This window comes from Acomys russatus, chromosome 3 (assembly GCF_903995435.1).
Source record: "Acomys russatus chromosome 3, mAcoRus1.1, whole genome shotgun sequence".
NCBI lineage: Eukaryota > Metazoa > Chordata > Mammalia > Rodentia > Muridae > Acomys > Acomys russatus.
The window spans coordinates 27,087,553-27,098,370 of NC_067139.1; the positions used below are offsets into that span (position 1 = coordinate 27,087,553).

General features: G+C 45.9%; 1 non-coding gene across 1 annotated transcript; it reads left to right on the forward strand.

Annotated features, from left to right (window-relative positions):
* The first annotated feature begins 1,385 nt into the window (after positions 1-1,385).
* Positions 1,386-1,494, forward strand: LOC127187333 (U6 spliceosomal RNA). The gene has a single exon (XR_007830478.1). It is a non-coding gene; the product is annotated as a U6 spliceosomal RNA (small nuclear RNA).
* Positions 1,495-10,818: the final 9,324 nt, after the last annotated feature.

The window sequence follows — 10,818 nt, forward strand, 5'->3', positions numbered from 1 at the left end:
GGAGTGAAAATGTGCACCACCGCTCTTGGTTCTTAGTTGTTTCAAACCTCTGTTTCTCCACAGTGATACTTTCCTCAAGGAGAGAATGGCCTTGCCATTCGAGGATGCTTCTTGTGGGCTTTTAAAACATGGCAGCTCCCCTTTAGAGTGACAGTGCCATTCACATGGGCCCTAGTGCCTTTGCCTGAATATCTCTTCACAAGTGAATGGTGACACATGAGCCATGGGAGAAAGCAAGAAGCAGAAAGAGCAGAGCAGGGCCCAAATGAAAGAACATGGGGCATAGCAAGGGGCAGGCTGCTCTCTCCTTATGGCTATACATTGTGTTTGACCAAGAACTTGGCAGCATTATAATCAAGGTATGGCCCACGGGCACGGAAAGCCCAGGAGTCCATAGTTTCAGTGTGTTCTGCAGAATTGAGGAGAAATGGAACAAAATTTGTTAGAGGTGTTGGTGTCATTTACTTGGGTGTAGAACGAAGCTATAGTGCAGACGTGTGTGTTTTCAAAAGCACAGGCCACCAGTGCCTGTAAACATTAGCATGCTGCCATTTCTTCCATTGTCAGGCACTGTGACCACAAGGAATGGACATCTGAGGAGCCTGAGGAAGGCTTCATGGTCACCTGAAGATATCAGTTCCAGTTCCACGACCCCGTCTGCTGAGTGTGCATGCATAGCTCTTAATGGAAAAGAAAAAAAAAAAAAATCAGCAAGCCAGCTCTGCACAGTGACCTTATGGAAGGCATCTGAAAGCAGAGTTCCAAACCCCCGATTTCATTGTTGGGGTTATTTTTAAAAGAGCAAGAAAAACAACCCCAAATGGCTTTATTATATAACATCCAGATGTTTGGCATCAACCACCCCAGATGAGAGGATGACGTTTCCATGGTTCATCTGGAGGCTTTGGCCTTGCTAAGGACACACGAAGAGAGCTTGCTCGAGTGGCCTTGTCCTTGCCTTCACTTGTCCTTCCAGAGGCTGTGGGCATCCAGCTGCACCTCGAAGTGTAGATGCAGCAGAGGAGGCCAGGCTTGGGAAGCTTCTGGAAGTCACTCAATGACTAGCTCCGGCTAGAGGAGCAGTTCTCATCCTGTGGGTCGAGACGCCCCCCTCCTTTTTGGGTTGCGTATTAGATATTTGCATTGTGATTCATAAAAAAGGCAAAATTACAGTCACGAAGCAGCAACGAAATAATGTTACCCTTAATGATTACTGCAACAAAGAGAAACTGTATTAAAAGGTCATAGCATTAGGAAGGTTGTGAACCGCTGAGCTAGCTAGCCTCAGTGCCCAGTGAAAGAAAGAATCCCTTTCTAGTTGGATGTCTGGCGTCTTTCATTGTGAAAGGGCTAAGGGGTAGCATGCCATTAAAACACGCTTGTGGGTGCTCCCACTTTGATAGCCCATATACTACAATTGGAAGGGTACAGAGAAGATCAGCAAGGCCCCAGGGCAAGGATGACGTGTAAATGTGTGAAGCATCCCACGGTTTTGCTGGGACACGTGTGCTCACGGCAGCGGTGGAGGCCTGCACCAGGTCAAACAGCCGATGGTCCAGCATGGGGGTGAGGGGTTCATGAACACCCACCCCTAACTGAGGTGCTGTGGACCTAGGATGGCTTTTTATCAGAGGTAGAGTCAGTTTTCTTCAAGGGTGTGGCCTCTGGTACACTGACCATGTTCTTTTGGATAACCTCACATCTATGAGTCCATGGATGGCATAAATTGAACTCGGTAGGTTATTAAAAGAAAGTAAAGAGGTCATAAAGTTGGGAGGGGGTGACTAGGAGAAGTTAAGGGGACCAGTGGGGGGAATATGCTCAAGATCCTGTGTATAAAATTCTTAAAAAATTAATAAGATATTAATATATGTTTGTGGGCTTTTAAAAAGTGACAGTTTCAGAGAGGTGGTAGTGGTGCATACCTTTAATTCCAGCACTCAAGAGGCAGAGGCAGGCAGATCTCTGTGAGTTCAAGGCCAGCCTGGTCTATAGAGCAAGTTCCAGAACAGCCAAGGCTACACCAAGTAAACCTGTCTTAGAAAACCAAAATAACAAAAAACAAACCCCCAAAGAGACAATTTCTCTTCAGAGTGGTAGTCAGATGTCCACAGGTTGTCTGGCTTTGTTGCTCTCTCTGTTCTCAGCTGGCGGAGGCTGTAAGCATCCTTGCTCTAGAATACGGAGCCTAAGGCATGCTTAGGTGAGAAATCATAGAAATCTCTGCATTCCCTGTGGGGAAATCCTTTTGGTCCCATCACTGATTAAACAGACCTGGAGGGAGCCGGGTTGGTGAATAAACACCAAGGGCTCCAACTCATATAGAATTCCACTAGCCTGTAACTTCTGCTTGCTTCCAAGCCCAGGTTGTATTATTTACTTTTCAGACCGACCTGGAACAAAGCCTGCCAAGGAAAGAAATCTTGGCCCTGGCTCCAGCGCCAAACAGCACTCCACTTCATCCTTTCAGAGGAACCGAGAGGGTGTTCAGGGCTCTCGTGGACGTCTCCAGTTGCATTTGTTATTATTTGATGCTTTTGTTAAACGTGAGGACTCCACGAGGCATTGTATAACACCGCAGATCAGGAATTTCACACTCCTCTCTGCTGCTTTTCTACCCAAGGCACGAGTAATGGTCCTCAAGCTGCTACAAAAAAATCCCGTTAAAAAGTCATGTTTGCCTCTCAATATAAAAAGCTCTTCCTAAGCTCCTACCCGTGCCATCCTCCCAGAACCTTGGAAACCTCTTCTGTTCAGGTCCCTAGTCAACTTGCATTCGGATGGTTCTGCTATAGGCTCCTGGAGAGGAAAGAGAAAATGCCTTTTCTTATTTGTCAAGGTGGCAAAGCTGTTAATTTACGGTTAGTAGTTGAGGCCAGGTATATGAGCTTTACTTCTGCATAAACTTACGTGTAAATATGTGTGGGTTATTGGCAGAGAAATGCAATTAGAACATGGTAGAGGAGGAACTTATTCCAGAAGGAATTAGAGCGACCCTCTTAAGTCTTTGATAGGACCCTCCAAGATGGTGAACAGCCTATGAGCCGCTTGAAGAAACAGGGTGTATCGAATGGAACCACGCAAAGTGTGTCTCCCATCTCTGAAAAAGGAAGAGAACCCCGAAGGAGTATCCTCAGTGCCTGGGAACTACGCATGCGCACACCGAAATCACCTTTACAATCCTCCTCTGCCCAGTGTCTACAGTCAGGCCCATAAGCATGGTCAAACAAGGCTTTTAGATGATTCTGGTAAGAGAATCATGTAGTCTGAGCATCTGTAAGCGTTCTATTGCTATGTAACAAGTTAACCTCAAACATGGGGATTTATACAAGCCTTTATCACAGTTTTTGGTAATCACGAATACAACAATCTCCCATGTAGTATGGATCAGATGTTTTGGGGGGTATGTCACCTGACAGCTTGACTTTCACAGAACGGAGAGCAGCCTTTCCTAAAAGATCTTCCCGGAACACCCATTTAAGAAGAGGCACCGGTGGCTTTGCCTCCCCAGAGGCAAAGAAAAGAGGTGGAATAATTTGTATTTGATAGCAACATGGTAAGGAGTAGAGAACTCAGCTTGAAGTATTAAACATAGCAGGGGCGGGGGTTGGGGGGGGAGGAGGGAGGCCAAGCACAGAGTCGACGCTAATGTGGACAGACACGTGTGATCAGCCGCATGAATCATGTCAGGCACGAAGCTCTGGGGCAGCCTCATGGAAAGCGAGACAAATGGTGGGGCCTCACAACCTGGGCCATACCTGTGGACACTCAGCCTCCACTCTGACTGGTCAACATCTTCCTTATGTCACAGGCTGGCAATAACTTTTAGAGCTTCTGTGGGAAGGTTTTTGAGGACAGCTGCTCAGAGGGCTAGAGGGAAAGGCCTGAATTACACTGCCTTCCTGGCTTTAGCCACACTTACAGCCACACAATATCCAGAACTGGGCTGGAAAACAGAATGATCCAGTGACCACCCAGAATAGATTCCCTAACAGACGCATGCCTGCAGCGTCCAAGCATGGCAGGATAATGTCGTGCTCACCCACAGCAATCCTTCACTTTCTCTAGAGAAACACTTTTCCAAGAGGAAGCCATCTCTTTACTGTCCTTCCATAACATAGGGCTGTCCTCGCCACCTGGCCTGGATGGAGGTCCTCTCTCCCAGCCTGTCCTGTGTTCTCCTCCAAAAGAGATCTCCAGGTATGCCCCAAGTCTGCTTTGTAGAGGCAACTGGTCTGACCCCTTCACCCTCCTCATCCCTCTTCATCTATTTGTTTATTTGTTTTGAGACAGGGTTTCTCTAGGTAGCCTTGGCTGTCCTGGAACTCACTCTGTAGACCAGCCTGGCCTTGAACTCAGAGATCCGCCTGCCTCTGCCCCCTGAGTGCTGGGACCGATGCCCTCCTTCCTGGCTGTTCTTTTCTTCCTGGTCACTGTGAGGGAAGCAGCTTTCTCCACCATGTGCTCTCAACACGATGTGCCTAGTCACCACAGGCCTACAACAAGGCCAACAACCATGAGCAGGAACCATGATGAATCTTTCTTCTAGTAAGCTGCTCACCTCGGGTCCTCCTCAGAGTGACTGAAAGCTGTCTAACTCAGGCTGTCATGTGATAGAGGGGTCCCAAGGAACGCAGATAGATAAAAGGGAAAGGGACTTCCCTTCTCCTATCCATGACAGTACCTCATAGCCTTCCCCTTTGAAGATCTTTTGTGAATCATCACATCTGTGGTATCTACTTTTCCATATAAGAGACACCTTAAGTTCTGTAGCAGAACAGGTTCTCTTTTGGTTTTTCGGGACAGGGTTTCTCTGTGTAGCCTTGGCTATCCTGGACTCACTTTGTAGACCAGGCTGGCCTTGAACTCACCGAGATCCACCTGCCTCTGCCTCCTGAGTGTTGGGATTAAAGGCGTGCGCCACCACTGCTCCCAACTAGAATAGACGTTTTAGGGACCATTTTGCTGTCTAACATCAACAGAGTGTGGTCACTGTGCTGTGCTGGCTTTCCATTGATGGGACAAAATGCCGGAGAAAAATTAACGAAAAGAAGGAAGACTTACTTTTTCTCAGGATTTCAACTGTTTGAACCCATGATCACTGGACCCACTATGACCTTTACTCTGTGTCAAGACCACATGTCAGAGTGGAGAGCCATGGGCCGTGCCATGGACCCAATCTTTAGCATCTGAGAATTAGAGAGACCTTAGATACCTAAAGCAAGGTGGGTGTGGTGGCCCATATGTCTAATCTCAGCACTTAGGGAGCTGAAACAAGAGGATCATCCCAAGGTCAAGATCATCCAGTGCTATACAGTGATATATAGTGAGATCTAGGCTAATCTGGGCTGTGGAATGAAACTCCGTGTTTGTTTGTTTGTTTGTTTAAAAACAATCTGTCTTAGGGCTACTATTGCTGTGAAAAACACACCGTGACCGAAAGCAACTTGGGGAGGAAAGGAAAGGATGTTTTCCACTCATAGTTGCACATTACAGTTCATCATCGAAAACAGTGATGGCAGGGACTCACACAGAACAGGAACCTGGAGGCAGGAGCTGAGGCAGAGACTTCGGAGGGGTGTTCCTTACCAGTATGCTCCCCAGCCTCTTACTCAGCCTGCTTTCTTATAGAACCCAGAATCACCTGCCCAGGAACGGCCCCACCCACAAAGGAGTGGGCCCTCCTTCAGCAATCACTAATTAGGAAAATACCCTACAGGCTTGCCCACAGACAGACCTTACAGAGGCATTTTCTTAATTGTGGGTCCCTGGTCTCACAGGACCATAAAACAAGTACTATCTCTAGGCCTGGAAGGAGCCAGGAAAAAAAAAAAAAAAATGGTCTCTAGAACATAGAGGGTGTGATAAGGAGGGGGTGTGGCGACAGAACCCTATGGTGGTGGTAATAAATATTAGAGTTCAATCTTTTCCTGCTTTGGAGAGTATTTCTGAGACCATCTAACTTAAAGCGGAAGCTACCTGGCATGAGCATTAGAATTAAACACAGTAGGGATGTGGGAGTCCAGTGTCTGCAGCCAGGCCGTCTAGGTTCAAGTCCAAATGCTACCATTTACTGCCTAAGGGGCCTTGGGAAAATTATTTTAGCTCTCAATATCCCTGTCTGTGAAGCAGCCATGACAATAGCACACCTAACCCATGGGGTGGCCATGAGAGTTTAATGAACTGGCGTGCGTTGGAGGCGCTCTAAGCGCAGCTCACAGAGAGTGCTATTCTATTATGCTGCAGAGAGGTTGAAAGTGGATTTCAGTGAGAGCCCACTTCATGCTGCACGGGGAAAAAAACAAAACAAAGATGGCCTCAGAGAAAGAGCTATGAGGTCAAGTACTCGGAACCACAGGCCCTCATGTCACACCACCTGTTTCTTACAGCGTCAGGCCACGCTGGTGGGTTCCCTCCGGGGTGTGAAGCAAAACAGAATTTACGTAGTTAAGAAGTACATCTGGAAAGGGCGCCGAATGTCCAAAAAAGTCTGTGAAATTGAATCAAAGCAACAGTTCTGACAGATTTAAAATATCTTTACTAAGTCTTTGATACCTTTGACTCCAAGAAGTGAAGCCTAATCCTGCCTCCTCCACTCTGAGCAGTGGCTGAACTTAGAGGTTGCTTCTAATGAACAGAATAAAGAAGGGGTGACAGTTTGCTACTTTGGTAAGTAAATCATAAAACCCACTGTGCCATCCTTGTCCTTTTCTCAATTGGAATTCTTGTGTGTGTGTGTGTGTGTGTGTGTGTGTGTGTGTGTGTGTGTGTGTTTTCACACTCAGGGATGAATGGTACCTACCTGAATCCTAGGAGCATCTTTCCCTGCCTTCACTTATTGACCCATCTGCCTGTGCCAATCTTCTCTGGAAACACCCTTACAGACACACCAGAAAATAATGCTCTACCAGTGGCTGGAGCATCCTGCAGTCCAGCAAGCATACACTACAAATTCACCACACTTACTCTGAGGAAAGAAAATGCCATGTCCTGGGCACTCTCAGGAAGCCTACGAAGGGGCCTGTGTTGTGAAGCCCTTTTGCCAGTAGCCTCAGAATGGCTCCATCTGAGATGCGAACAGTCTGTTCCCCTTCACTAGACCATGACTTTTCCTTGGTCCTTGATGGTCCTCGTATGCAGAAGATCATTTGTCTCGTGCGACAATCCTCTCTTCCTGTGGGACTGAAGGGGAGACAGTTGCATGTACTATAAATATGCTGAGTCTTCACAAAGATGCTTTTTTAAGTTTAGAGAGTTTAGTGCGAGGTTCCATTCTGGATCTGAGCCAGGTAAATGTAGGGACTTGCCCAAAAGGTTTATTATAAGACAGGAATTCTTAGAGTTTCTGCTAAAGTGATATAACATTGCAACGGTGTCCCAGAGAAAGGAAAAAAGTTTTGGAAACTGTCACAGTGTGTGCAGCAGTAAGAGGGAAGTCTGTTAGATCAAATGGGATCCATTAGGTGGCCTGATCCTGGGTATAAGTCCTATTTAAATGGTGGTTTCCTGTTGCTGGGCTCCTTTTTGCACATCCTAAGGCACCTATGGGTAGGATCTAGGGCCCTGCAGCCAGAGGACTGAAATCAGAAACTCCTTCTGTATTGAACCTGAGACAGTTAATTTACAAGGAAAAAAAAAAGTTTCCTTTGGATCGTGGCTACGGAGGGTCCAGTTCAAGATTAGCAGACCCCTTTCTTTGAGCCTGTATTAGGGATACTGGACAGCAACGGTGGCTAAAGTGAACGTCTCATGTCACAGACAAGAGACAAAGACACCAGGCTCTCATAATCTCCTCCCAAGAACCTTAGGCCCTCCTACCAGGTCCAACCTCTTAAAGGCTCAACTGCTTCCCAACCGTAACAGCCTGGACCCCAGGCCTTTATCATGGGCCTTTAGAGAATACTTACCTAAAACAATGCACCTTCCTTGACTTTGTACAAGTCACTCAACCTCCCAAGCCTTCACTGTATGATATGAAATCCATAAGAATTCTACTCTGCCACCAGCAACCAGTACCAAACAGAGATGTTATCTTACTGGGGGTATTTTGAAACATATTCCATGAGATGTTTCTAGTCTAATATCCAACAAATGAATAATCTATCAAAGATTTAGTAGTATTATTAAAAGTATAGCAGTAATTTTGGTACTGTTTGTAATGGATTGACAGATCTGAAGTATTTTAATAAAGATGATGTCGATAGTGGCAAATACTTTAGCAAGAGTGGAGAGGCAAAGAAAACCTTCAAGTTTTGGGTAATAATCAAGAATGAAGCCATTGCCTGGTCCTTTGCAGGCATTGCCACTGAGTTCAGCTCTGAGATTTATTGACAACACAAAAGGCAGCCTTTCTTTCGGCTTGCATAAGTGCAGAGTGTGGGTGTGCACGCCCATGCATTCTCCTGCATTCACCGTTGCAGAATGTGGAAAGCAGCCTTCTGGCTGTCATTCAGAACATTGCAGGGGAAAAAAATATAGGGTTCTCTTCAGTGTGCGAATGGATCTAGGCCCTTTGGAGGATCTTTTTCTTAATGCTAAAGCCAAGTAAGCAGTCTTGGGGCTGATCACCATCTTTCAGTCATCTCATTTTTCTTCTCCTGTTTGGTGTGCTTGGAGTGTGGACCCTGAGGGGATCTGGGAAATTAAACAAAGCAAATACAATAGTTCATCCTCTTTTTTTTCCTCTCTTAGTTCAAGGACCTGAAAAAACAGAGGAAGCCAGGATATTTATAGCAGGATGCTACAGCTTTTAGGGAAAACACTGAAAATGATGGAAGTATAGGGCCTAAAATGAGCTGAGCAGAGAGTTTTCAAAAGCAGTACAAATGGCCAATAAGTACATGAAAAAAAAATGTTTAATATCCTTTCGCCAGCAGAGAAATGCAAATCACAACTATACTGAAATTCTATCTCTGCTAGTCATAATGGCTGTCACTGAGAAAAAACAACAACAAACGGTGGTAGGGATTTGGGGAAAAATAACACTTGTAATTGCTGGCGGGATGTGAACTAACCCAGTCACTGTGGAAAATCAGCACGGAGAGTCCTCAAAAAACTACGAATGACTCATCTGTGCCACTCTTAGGAATATTACTGAAGAAATCCAAATCAGCATGAAACGGAGACACCTACACACCTATGTTCATGATAGCACTGTCCACAAGAGCCAAGATACGGAGCCAAATTAGGTCTGATCCGGCAGGTGAAGACCTGCGTATAACGAGGCACGTATGCACAATGGAATATTATGCAGCTAGAATGAGGAACAAAATTGTATCACTTTCGAGCAAATGATGGAGCTGAAGAAATAAGCAAAATAAGCCAGGTTCTGAGAGACAAATGCTGCAGGGTTTTTACTCACATGCAGAATCCAAAAAAAGGGAAGAGTTGGAGTAGGTGGGGGAGGGGGAATCAATTGGGGCCGGAGTATGGTATTTGGAGGTGGGAAGGAGCCTGGGGGCGGCGGTAGGGCAGGGTGGGGGTGGGAGAAGGGGTTGTGGTGAGGCGTGAAAATGTATTAACAAAACTATTATCTTTACAATCAGTGTACAGTGATGAAAAAGAGCCCCAAATAGCCACAGTTGGGGGAGAATTATTTCACAAAGGAAGTTATACTGTTGATGGGTGCCACTGCATACAGGAGAGAGGCCTGCTGTCAGGTGGGGGTGGGGGCAAGCCATTAGGGACTGGTTCTTGCTTAGGAACTTGTTAGGGTCATATTAGGGAGTTGTGTGTGGGTGTGTGTGTGAGAGAGAGAAATCACTGGGGATTTCTAAACTGAGGAAAGAGAAATGGCGTCAGGAATACTTGCAGGTTACCGCAGATAGTCTCAGTAGTCATCAAGATTCCTGGGAGGAACTTGGACCACGACGGCGCTAACATCACTCAGCAGGCATGGCCCATCCACTTCTTTCACGGACCAACACATTACCGTTCATATTCTGTTTTTAGAAGGACTTAAAGAAATCTGTACCCAGGCTCCAGTTTTAAAATGTCAGGCGGAAGGCGCAAATAAAATTTCACCTCTCTGAGTGAGGAAATTCCCAGTGTGTACAGGGGCCAGACACTTTATGGGGGGGGGGGGTTCTAAAAGCGCTAATATTTTCTCCAGGTTCTTTCCCAAGAGTCCAAGTCTGGCTTTGATGGTTTTCATTCAAGAAACAGACCTCACTCCAGGGCTTCCTTCCGTTATTTGAAGAGAAAAATAGGTAAATCACAACGATATGACAGTCCCCTCTTCTCCACGTGTGATGGTTTAGCTTCATGCTCAACTCCATTTCGAAATGCCTAGGAGACAGAACTCTGCACATGTCTGTGAGCGTGTTAACTGAAGATGGAAGACCAAGACCCACTCTCAACGTTAGCGAGACCGCCCCAAGATCTGGGGCCCCAGGCTCAATACAGAGCTTCCAGAAGAGAAGCTATTCACCTGAACACCAGCATTCATTTCCCCCTTTCTGACTGCTGATACAATGTGGCCACCGTCTTCACACTTCTGCTACCAAGCCTTCTTCCCTTAAGGTCTTTTGTCACAGCAGTGAAGAAAGTAGCTACTACCTCGTGGTTTTGTTTTCCACGGTTTAAATCATTCATGGTTACCTATGATCCCAAAATTAAGTAAGATAAAAAGTTAAGGTATGTTGAGGCAGGAAAAAGTGATATACATGTAATATTTAATATGGCATATCATCTAATTATTCTACTATTAGGTACTATTGTTAATCTCTTTTAGCCAGTTTTCCATTACTATAACAAATATTTAGGACAGCCAACATACAGAGAGAAAAGGTTGACTTTGCTGTACAGTTCTGGAGGCGT